The following is a 12,422-nucleotide window of genomic DNA, read 5'->3' as shown; positions in this document are numbered from 1 at the left end:
ACTACTGGTGCAGTGCTGATTGTGGTATGATACCTGGCTGATATACTACTGGTGCAGGGCTGATTGTGGGATGATACCTGGCTGATATACTACTGGTGCAGGGCTGATTGTGGGACGATACCTGGCTGATATACTACTGGTGCAGTGCTGATTGTGGGACGATACCTGGCTGATATACTACTGGTGCAGTGCTGATTGTGGGATGATACCTGGCTGATATACTACTGGTGCAGGGCTGATTGTGGGACGATAGCTGGCTGATATACTACTGGTGCAGTGCTGATTGTGGGATGATACCTGGATGATATACTACTGGTGCAGTGCTGATTGTGGGATGATACCTGGCTGATATACTACTGGTGCAGGGCTGATTGTGGGATGATACCTGGCTGATATACTACTGGTGCAGTGCTGATTGTGGGACGATACCTGGCTGATATACTACTGGTGCAGTGCTGATTGTGGGATGATACCTGGCTGATATACTACTGGTGCAGGGCTGATTGTGGGATGATACCTGGCTGATATACTACTGGTGCAGGGCTGATTGTGGGATGATACCTGGATGATATACTACTGGTGCAGTGCTGATTGTGGGATGATACCTGGCTGATATACTACTGGTGCAGTTCTGATTGTGGGATGATACCTGGCTGATATACTACTGGTGCAGTGCTGATTGTGGGATGATACCTGGCTGATATACTACTGGTGCAGTGCTGATTGTGGGACGATACCTGGCTGATATACTACTGGTGCAGTGCTGATTGTGGGATGATACCTGGATGATATACTACTGGTGCAGTTCTGATTGTGGGATGATACCTGGCTGATATACTACTGGTGCAGTGCAGATTGTGGGACGATACCTGGCTGATATACTACTGGTGCAGTGCTGATTGTGGGATGATACCAAGAACCGGACACCTGTGCACACACTAAGCACTCAGGAACACACATTGCAGTGGGCACTATTATAGGTAAGTCCTGGATACATTTATATAATGTGTCAGTACAGACATTCCTCACTTAGGGGTCTATTTACTAAGCAGTGTTATGAGAAAGAGTGAAAAGTGATAAGAAAGTGATAAGGTGCCAGACAATCAGCTCCCAACTGTCATTTTTCAAACAGCCTGTGAGATGACAGTTGGGAGCTGTTTGGCTGGTACCTTATCACCTAACATCATCCTAACACTGCTTAGTAAATAGACCCCTTAACCTACTCGTTTAACAACTGCTCGGACTTACGACCAGCCCTCAGACCAACTGGAACCCATAGTACAATTACTAAAATGTTACTCTGAATGTATTTTATGTTTTAAAGCTTTAATTGTGCTGTACAGTATGTAAGAGTTATGCAAAGTAAAACAGTTACAGTATCAAATTTGAGCTTCCTTTAGACCTTTTCTATATTCAGAATAGTTAAGACAGAGTGCATTCCATAAGTAAGGAGTAAAATTAAACACCCGAGCCAGAGAATGACTACGGGCTAGAGAGGGTTAATGTTTTAGTTATTGAATAGTATTATGGGATGGGGTGAGTTGGGTCAGCCTATAGGAGGGATGTAAGGGGGTGGGGTTTTAGGGCCATTTCAGGGAGATTGCTATAGCAGCCATTTAGGATATCTTCCTTTTCGGTTTGTTCCCCGCCCGCCCGCCCTCCCTCCCTGTTTTTGTTTATTATGGGTGTCAGCTTTGGTCGGGAAAGAACGGTTGCAGTCGCCATCTGCCTATGGAGCTTCAGGTGCTCTCCCCCAAATACATGGCTTAGATGGATTCTTCCCTACTAGGGTCATCGGTACCATCGCTCCAGGTGAGATCATGTTGCGTCATTAGGGCGGGAGGTGGATACCTTGGGCGCGGTAATGGGCTGGCTGGTCACCTCCCATTTTTGTAGGGGTGGAGCATGGAGTGACAGTTGGTGGATCTTGCCTTGTGGGGCCGTTCTTTCGGTGCCACCATTCTTTGTCTTTTCCTTCTTCTTAGATTAATGTTTTAGTATTCTGCTAGTTTAATTAGTTGTTAATAGTTTAACTAGATCAAATAAATTAAAGCTGACCTTCCTTTCCCCATAAGTAAGTCTCAGTGTCGTTATTTCATTATTGTTATGTTTTAATGGTTTTGCATTACACTGGGAGTGGGACGACATGCATCTGGTGATGAGGAGTTTAATAAAAATGATTACCTGTATTAAGTATATATGGCTCCTCGTTAAGTGACCAATTCGTTTAACGACCTAGAAGTAGGAGTGGAACTTTGTCATTAAGTGAGCAATGTCTGTATTAGGGATTTTAGGGATCCACCTGATGAGGTCACCTTGACGTGGTAGGTGGGCAATCATTTATGGCCAAACGTACTAAGAACATTATTTAAATTTTCTGCTAATTGAGTTATAGTTTATTAAAAAAAAATTGTTTATCGGTGTTCCTAGGGGCATATCCAATTAGCCGCGCTAATTGTCGCGCTGTTCGGGATTCATTTAGTGGGGATTCCACACGCGGGAGTCCCCAAGACCCCGTGCACGAGTCCCCGCTGTCGGACTTTACCTCGCACATCATGTAGGTGCGAGGTAAAATCCACGTGAAGCCGTCCTATTCGGCCTTGCGCTAGAGGGAATAACGCTCGTAAGCGGCCGCTCGTTCGCTCCGAGCGATGTTCGCACAACTGCGCATGTGTATGGGTCGTAATGCACATGCACAAACCAGTCATTGCGGTCGGAAATCGTGCGCTCGTAAAACAGCGAGGGGATGCTAATTTGATTGACAGAATGTACCATTGTGGGTGGTAACAGGGGAAGGTGTTTGAAAACAGGGGAGTGGAGATCCGAACGCAGGCGTGCCTAACGGTAAAAAGGGCGTTTAATGGGAGTGCATAATTAGTAAAGGAGCGTCATCGACCACGTCACTTGGTTGTCTTTTAGCCTGAACTGCTCGCAGTGATTGCGGTAGGAAAATCCTACCACAACCACTGCGAGCAGTTCTGATGCCTTTTTTCGATGTTCCCTATTAATCTAATAAATACCGGAGATGACGTGTGATGCGAACGGCAAAGGGGTGTCTTTACAAAATAGCGAGCGCATTTTTCGTTCGCTTGCTCAGACATAGAGGCATCAACAAACTGCAAAGAGCGAGCGCTCAATTTAAATAGCCGGCCCCTTTCTTGGAACGACCGTCCGCAAATAGCGTCTGGCTCTGAATCAGGCCCTGATTCCGTAGTTCTCGTGGAATCAGTGTGTTCAAGCACGCGAGTCCCGTTCTAATGACGCGAAGAAAAAGCTATTTAAATGAATAGCTAATCCCCGCGTCGCGAGACTTTTGCCCGACAATTAGATTATTGAATATGCCCCTTAGTGCTTAGAGTGCACACCTGCATTTTTGCTTTTTCCCCCCGTGTATTTAGACGCAGGAAACTGATCTATAGGAGCGCCTTGGAATGATGAATCCAAGATGCCTGTACAGGGGTTAATGCAATCGCCGATATATAAACATCTAAATTCTTCATTTTAGCTGGAGTCGCAGTAGCGTATGGAGGGGGGGTTTCTGAGTACCCAGTATCCTGCCCCCCCCCGACGAAGGGTAGAGCAAGCACCATGTTAAGCCCCACCCCCTTGCAGCAAAATGCTGTGATTCGCGTGTCAATGGTCAATCGTGGCACTTTGCCATGAGGGGACAGGGCTTATTGACATGGTGCCTGGTCCATCCCCATGTCCAACCTGCAGGCAGCTGCTGCAAGCTAAGAGTGTGTGTATATATATACAGTCAGGTCCATAAATATTGGGACATTGACAGAGTTTTCATATTTTGGCCTCTGTTCACCACCACAATGGCTTTGAAATGAAACAAACAAGATGTGCTTTACCTGCAGACTTTCAGATTTAATTTGAGGGTAATTACATCCAAATCAGGTGAACGGTGTAGGAATTACAACGGTTTCTATATGTGCCTCCCACTTTTTAAGGGGCCAAAAGTAATGGGACAAACTAAACAATCCTAAATCTAACTTTCACTTTTTAATACTTTGTTGCAAATCCTTTGCAGGCAATTACAGCCTGAAGTCTGGAACGCATAGACATCACCAGACGCTGGGTTTCATCCCTGGTGATGTTCTGCCAGGCCTCTACTGCAAATGTCTTCAGTTCCTCATTGTTCTTGGGGCATTTTCCCTTCAGTTTTGTCTTCATCAAGTGAAATGCATGCTCAATCGGATTCAGGTCAGGGGATTGACTTGGCCATTGCATAACATTCCACTTTTTAGCCTTAAAAAACTCTTTGGTTGCTTTTGCAGTATGCTTCGGGTCATTGTCCATCTGCACTGTGAAGCGCTGTCCAATGAGTTCTGAAGCATTTGACTGAATATGAGCATATAATATTGCCCGAAACACTTCAGAATTCATTCTGCTGCTTTTGTCAGCAGTCACATCATCAATAAATACAAGGGAACCAGTTCCATTGGCAGCCATACATGCCCACGCCATGACACTACCACCACCATGCTTCACTGATGAGGTGGTATGTTTTGGATCATGAGCAGTTCCTTTCCTTCTCTTCTCTTCCCATCACTCTAGTACAAGTTGATCTTTGTCTCATCTGTCAATAGGATGCTGTTCCAGAACTGTAATGGCTTTTTTAGATGTTGTTTGGCAAACTCTAATCTGGTCTTCCTGTTTTTGTGGCTCACCAATGGTTTGCATCTTGTGGTGAACCCTCTATATTCACTCTTGTGAAGTCTTCTCTTGATTGTTGACTTTGACACATATACATCTACCTCCTGGAGAGTGTTCTTGATTTGACCAACTGTTGTGAAGGGGTTTTTCTTCACCAGGGAAATAATTCTTTTGTCATCCACCACAGTTGTTTTCCATGGTCTTCCGGGTCTTTTGGTGTTGCTGAGCTGTCCGGTGCGTTCTTTCTTTTTAAGAATGTTCCAAACAGTTGATTTGGCCACACCTAATGTTTTTGCTATCTCTCTGATGGGTTTGTTTTGATTTTTCAGCCTAATGATGGCTTGCTTCACTGATAGTGACAGCTCTTTGGATCTCATATTGAGAGTTGACAGCAACTGATTCCAAATGCAAATGTCACACCTAGAATCAACTCCAGACCTTTTACCTGCTTAATTGATAATGAAATAACGAGAGAATAGCCCACACCTGTCCATCAAATAGCTTTTGAGTTGATAGTCCCATTACTTTTGGCCCCTTAAAAAGTGGGAGGCACATATTGAAACTGTTGTAATTCCTACACCGTTCACCCGATTTGGATGTAATTACCCTCAAATTAAATCTGAAAGTCTGCAGTTAAAGCACATCTTGTTTGTTTCATTTCAAAACCATTGTGGTGGTGAATAGAGGCCAAAATCTGAAAATTCTGTCAATGTCCCAATATTTATGGACCTGACTGTATATATATATATATATATATATATATATATACATATATATATATATATACACAAGTGTGTGTACTGTGTGTATGTGTGTGTATGTAGTGTGTATGTATATATTGTGACACAGTCGGGATAGGGGTCCTTCTCCTGGGTAGATGGACTCCCTCTTTACACACACAGCAGCCGGAGAAACAGGACTGGGGTTCTCGTGCAAGCTGGTCGGAGCCAGTCTTTATTGTACTGGACACGTAAATAAAACAAATCACAAACAAAATCCTAGCCCGTCTGGGCTCTAACTAGACAGCAGGTTCCCTCACTAACAGAAGACTAAATAAGTTCACGTCCACAGTACTTACAGGTGATATCACACAGTGTCTCAGAGTAAACTAGCCTGCGGGCCTGCCCTCCCAGGTATGAGACACTCAGCTATATCATAACCCAGCTTATCTGAGCCACTTTCAGGTGCAAAGCCCTAATGAGCCTGCTACCAGGCTGAAAAGCCCAACACCTGGAGTGGCCTGTGGATGGAACCCTCCCTCTCCTCACATCCATGCCCTCAGGACCCATTTCGGCTTTTCACTAAAGCCGACATTTCTAGTCTGTTTTTCCAATCAGACCTCTCCTGGGGGTTTTAAAACACATAGGACAGGAATCTGGGACAGATATAAAAGCAATTCAAAACTGTTCCAGTGTTTCAATCACAATATATATATATTTATATATACAATGTGTATGTATATATGTATGTATACTAAACCCCCCCCCCCTAAACAATCCTGCTCTTGCCCGAGTCGGTACATTTTTACAACACCCAAAAGTGTTCCGGCTCCTTATCCCACAAAATAGAATTGAAAGATGAGCCCCTATATGTGGGAGAGGAGAGTCACACCATGGACCTATCCTCAAGATATTAATTCAATTACACAATTTATTTTTATCTTTATTATATATATTTTATAGAATTTGAATGATCCTTTTATATAACAACAAACAAACAAACAAACCTCTTGTGATTTGGGCTGTTTCCTACTACTTATGAGGTTAAAGCATCTAATTGGAAAGGGGTGATATAAAATAAATGAATAGGTGATATTATTGGCAATACTGTGATATATTAAATAAAATCCTTAGTGATACAAAATTGTCAGCGTGCCAGAATAAAAATATAACATGATTTTTGATTTTTTTTGTTTTCTACAATATATTTATTATAATCACTATAGTAAAAGGAATTATACTACATCAGTTATAATTATGGGTTGTTTTCGATATCTGGATATAAAAGAACAAAGAAAAATATTGATTAAACAAACAATGCTGCTGCTGTTGCACTAATGCAATTTACCATATATGTATAGATTGTTTATAGGAGTTTATAATGTATATCTAAGACCTCTGCAATTTACCATATATGTATAGATTGTTTATAGGAGTTTATAATGTATATCTAAGACCTCTTCATAAAAAAGGCCCATTATTTCGGCAGCAGGATAATGACCGGCTGCCTAGATGGCCACACAGTTGGTAATAAATCACAGGTATTAAAATAGTTTTTTGTTTTGTTTTGTCACAAAAATTATGCAATTTTTTATTTATATGTATTTAGGTAGACATTGGGGCTGAGAGTGTAGGGGTGTACACATCCACATGGTTCTGGCCACACCCATTCAGTACTGGTCACACCCACATGACACTGGTCACACCTGCACAGTACTGGTTACAGCTCCTCCCAATCTCAATATAGGCCCTTGAATATTGCCCTTAATCCAGCCCTGTCATCAGCAGGTTATACAGTTACTTTATTTATTTATGTTATAGACTTTTTATTGAAAATATTTTAATATAAGTACAAGAGCACAGCAGCAGCTTAGGGAAGGGGAGGGCTGTATGTGCTATAGGCTAGGTTTATATGGTAGCACAGAAAATGCTAATTATATAGTATTCAGTGGAGGCTCAGCCTGAATGTGGTTAGTCCAGGAGATCCAGGTTCTAACACAGCGATGGGGAACGTCATACAGAGGAGCTGTAATGTATTCCTGATAAACCGTGGGGGCTTTCTTGCCAATATTAATATTATACTCCTAAGCAAAAATGGCTAATCTAATAATTGAATAACTTATCATCTAATTAATAACTGCATCTAATTAATAACTAATTATATAACTTTTCTACTCATTAATACTAAAGCTGGCGTGTATTTATAATGGGTGCAGGCACCGCACATCCAGCACCCATATTATACTTACCGCTCCGAAGTCCCACGTCGGCACCGGTGTCAGCGCTGTAAAAAACGCCTGGAAAAACAAGAGATATGGTAAGAACTTACCTTTGTTATCTCTGTTTCTACGAAGTCCATAGGGTCCACAGGGTTGACCTTGGGGTATAGGTTGGGAACCAAATCCGGGCACCACGCAGTTAAAGCTTTTAGCTCCCAGGATGCACTTGGGTCCACTCTCCCTATAACCCCACCCCCAAGCCAGAGGCACCTCAGTTTGTAAGTAGCCAAAGGCCGGAGGAGGAGAGAAAAAGAGAGAGAAAACTGGAACACTCGATAACCATACTCACAGAAATGGGAGACGGAAAACCGGTGACCAGCCACACAGCCCATTCGAAGCCAGGTGCGTCAGGGCGGGCGCCCTGTGGACCCTATGGACTTCGTAGAAACAGAGATAACAAAGGTAAGTTCTTACCATATCTCTTGTTTTCTACTTCAGGGTCCATAGGGGGTCCACAGGGTTGACCTTGGGGATGTCCCAAAGCAGTTCAACCAAGGGAGGGGACGCTCCTGTGCTGAGAGGAGAATCCGCCGCCAAAAAGGAAGCATCCGGAGAGGCAAAGGAAACCAATGCCTAGAACCTTAAAAAGGTGTGGACAGAAGACCACGTGGCCATCTAGCAAGGCAAAACAGCCAAGGCACCACAGCGAGCCACCCACGAGGGTTACATGGCCCGAGAAAAAACAAGCATCAATAACAGAAAGGCCTACCCATGGGTAGGCCCCTGAAGAAGACATACGAGGCCGTCCAGCCAACATTTGGCCATAGGCCGGCCATCCTTTCCTGTTAAAACCAGAAATTTCAGACCACCAACAAGGAGTCCGATTAACGGATCACATAAATCCACAGAGGCCGGACTACAGTCAATGAGGCCACACCAGCCGAGAGGACTGGGGACTGAATGGCCTCACCATAAGTTCCAGAATAATATGGAACCTAAAAATCACTAAGAAGAAACACAGGGTGAGAGCAACTCACACCCTGACAAGATGCCCTCCAGAAGAGGGAGCCACATGAGAACGCTCCCAATTCCGACACTCACCTGGGTGATATAAACTCCCTGAGAGAAAGAGAGAAAGCCAAAGCAATAGACCATGTAATGGCTATCACAACCAGCGGTTCCATTAACTTTCCCCGGAGTTAACGAAGAACCACTACTAATTCCCAAGGAGTCCCTAGGGAGGACAAATGGAGGCATAATCCAGAAAACACTCCAAAGGATGAACTGGATATCAGAGCGGAGCAATTCCATATCTTAATCATACTGACAGTGTAGAGATCCGCACTGTCAGGAAGGCCAGGCCGAGGGTGAAACCCAAGCCAGCCGGAAGGAATGCCAGAATATCTGGAAATCCTGGACCCCAGAGGATCATATCGACAGGTATAATACCATAAGAATTATGGCTGCCACAGTTTGTGGTAGGTCCCAGCAAAAGCTGATCCATGTGCTCTAATCATTCCAACGATGACAAAGCCAGGGAAGCCGTAAGACCACTGTAGGGACGCAGTCAAAGACAAACTACCCAGGTCCAAGGCAAACCCCAGGACCCTGAGACAACAGGTCTGGGCAGTGAAGCATCAGGAATGGAGTATCGATGGAGAGACTCCGAAAAACCAAGTACCCCTGACATCTGGGGCAATCAGGAGCCACCAGCAGGAAAGCATCTCCGTCTCGATTGAAACACTTCCCTCGAGGAAGAATGGAGACCGGAGAACACAGGTACGCAAATTGGAAGAACCACTTCACCGACAAAGAGTCACTGAAGGTTGCTTCAGAATCCCCAGAGTTGGACTGTAACACCATAGTGTGATAGAGTCAGAAGGCCATGAGGGTCACCTCAGGAGGACCCCCCCCCCCTGCTCACCAGGAGATGAAACCTCTCTTGGGGAAGAGACTAGTCCCCTGGATGCACGTCGTGACGGCTGAGGACTCCCGCTTCCCAATGGAGAGCACCTGAAATGAACACTGTCGAGATGGTCGGGAGGAGACCCTTAGACAATGTCCGAATGTATGACATACCTGACATTGCCACCCAACGAACAGTATTGCTAAAAAGAAAGCCACTGTTCTGACCCTGTCGGACTGAACTTTTTCAGGTTCACCGGGAAACAAGGGCTATGCCAGAGTGAAGGCCCAAGACAGGCTAAAGTTCCAACAAGTTAATTGACAGGGTGGAATCGACAGACATCCAACTGCACTGAAATGGATGCGAACCAGACACTGTCCTTAGCAAAGAATACCCTGGACGAGATGGCCATAGTCACCCGAAAAGGGACCGACTTGCCTCCGGGGAGAGCATCATCGTTTGAACAGTGATCAGACAGAAAAAACTTGTTCCATCTGGAGATAAGCCAATTATGGAAAGGCCTGGAATGGAACTAAGCCCATTCCACCCTTCCAAAGGCAGACACTGAATAGTGGACCATGCATCCCAGAGTGTAAAGACATATGTCGACTGCGCAGACATCCATGTACTCCTAATGGAAGAGTGGAGATGCCGTCTTACGCCAGAAGAATTCTCAGATTCTGAGAATCCAGCAGGGCTCCTAGGTGAAGAATACCCAGAAAGGGATGCAGGGAGGACTTTTTCCCCATTGATTAAACGTCTGCACCCTGAAGAAGCCACAGTCAACCTGACCCGGCTGTAAAGTACCCCGGTGATCCTGCTAAGAGCAGGAGGCCATCCAGGTACAGGAGCATTGGGATATACTGAACAGAAGAACTGACAGAAAATCCAAAACGCTGGTAAACCCCTGTGGGGCTGAGAGCAGTCTCAACAGGCAGAGCCCGAAAAATCGTAAGTGCTGTGATACAGCAAACCTCAGTCCATGCTGAGGTAAGGTCTCTGTAAGTACCCGTAGGCACGCGTCCTGTATCTCCAGTGATACCATAAAGTCCCCAGGTTCCAAACATAGTATGATGGAGCATAGGGATTGCCTCCTGAGCCCAGGTAGCTTTAGGAACTGGTTCAGGGAAATGAGACAGAGAATAGGCCAAAGAGGACCATTCAGCCACCGCACCAGAAAGAAAGCAGAACAACCAGTCCCTCGCTGAGAAAGTGGGGATGGCCCAATTAGCTCCGCTTACAGCAACAACTGTATAGCTTTCTGGATTTGTAAGGCCCTGTTCCGAATAAGGGCCTGAGTACCATCACATGGAAATAGGCCGCCTGAGCAAAGAGAGTGCGTACCCTCCTACCCACGTAGCCGCGGCAACTAGACACTAGTACCGGGCAAACTGAGAAAATCGCCATCTCCCAGTGGTAGGCCTGTCTCGTCAGGCTGACGATATATCCGTAGGTTCAGAAGCAGGATCGGCTGGCAGTCCAGGCCTGCTCGGAACTGGATATGTCGGCCCTTGTAAAGGCCGACAGTCTATGAAGAAACAGACCTTTAGGCTGACCCAGAGGACAAAAAGACTTAATAGTCTGAGGCCCTATAGTGAGCATAGCTGAAGGCGGGAAATTTGTACTGCCACTGTCAAGGTCAGGACCCAACAAGATATACCCTATAGATGGTATCTGCACCTCTGCATTCCCAGAGCGCAGCCATAGGGTATTACGGAGGATACAGTCGCAGCCGGAACTCTGAAAGTTAGGAGCTGGTATCCAATATAGGCATGTCCACCTATGACAACTGCATATATTACGAGAGCGACCAAATACATTTGAACCCCAGACGTGTTGGAGGGGAAAAAACATTACAAATGCATCAGCTCAGTATGTAATAGTATTAACCAACCATGCTATAGCCATGGTAGGATGGGTAACAACCCCTGAAAGCGAGTATACTGATTTCAGGCAGAGTTACCACCTACGGATCAGAAGAATCCGACCACGCAGGAATGGGAGGCGTAGTAACGTCTGTAATCAGACGAGTAACATGCCCATCCACCCCAGGAGGGGCTCATGATGACCCTCAGGGAATTTGGGACAGGAGACCAAACACTGTTGTAATACCTCATATCTGGCAACAGCCAGAGTCCCGCCATGCGATCCACCCGCTAGTCAGCAACAGGTAACCAGAAGGCACGCAATACTGAGGGTGTATGATACAGGTGCAGGTCAACATTCACTCTAACCAGAATGGACCTGCCACCAGCCCAAAGCAGGGATAATAATACTTGAGATAGGCTTCCCCCCGTGTAAGAGGGAAAGAGCCCAAAACAGTATCCAGTTCACGGTAGAGCCAAGTGGGAAGTAACCACAGGGCGTCAACCACGCCAATTTGCGTTTCATAGAAAAACGACATCCACCCAGTGTGGCTGTTGTGGTAATCCCTGCAAGGGGCATGACAGACTATTGTGGCACCAGGGGGAATTCATATACTCGAAAAACCCCTGTAGGGAGCGGTAGTCTGTGTCACTGGGGAAGAGTGCAAGAAACTGCGAGATACCCTGAGATGAAAAAGGGGTAGTATGGTGAAGTAACCCCAAGTGAGGTACAACAATGGGGCCCGCCCGGCGATCCGCAATTAAGAGGATCCCGAGAAAACAAACCGCCCAAGGGGATCGTGAAAGGGGCCGGCACCCGATGACGCCACATACAGAACCCTTTAAGAGTTAAATCCTCCGCACTAACACCTGCAGCACATGGCTTGCAGGATAGTAAAAATGGGTGCAGCATAACGCTCTTGATCAAGCAGCGCTATACTGGTCCTGACTGATACTAAAAATTAGCTGCAGGGACCCATTTTCAGCGTATGCAACACACAGTTCCACTCAAAATATGGCAACGTGCAGCACGCAACAGTATGTGACAAAC

This window comes from Taudactylus pleione, unplaced genomic scaffold, assembly GCF_031769625.1.
Source record: "Taudactylus pleione unplaced genomic scaffold, aTauple2 ptg000442l, whole genome shotgun sequence".
NCBI classification, from domain to species: domain Eukaryota; kingdom Metazoa; phylum Chordata; class Amphibia; order Anura; family Myobatrachidae; genus Taudactylus; species Taudactylus pleione.
This window is presented reverse-complemented; position numbering follows the sequence as displayed.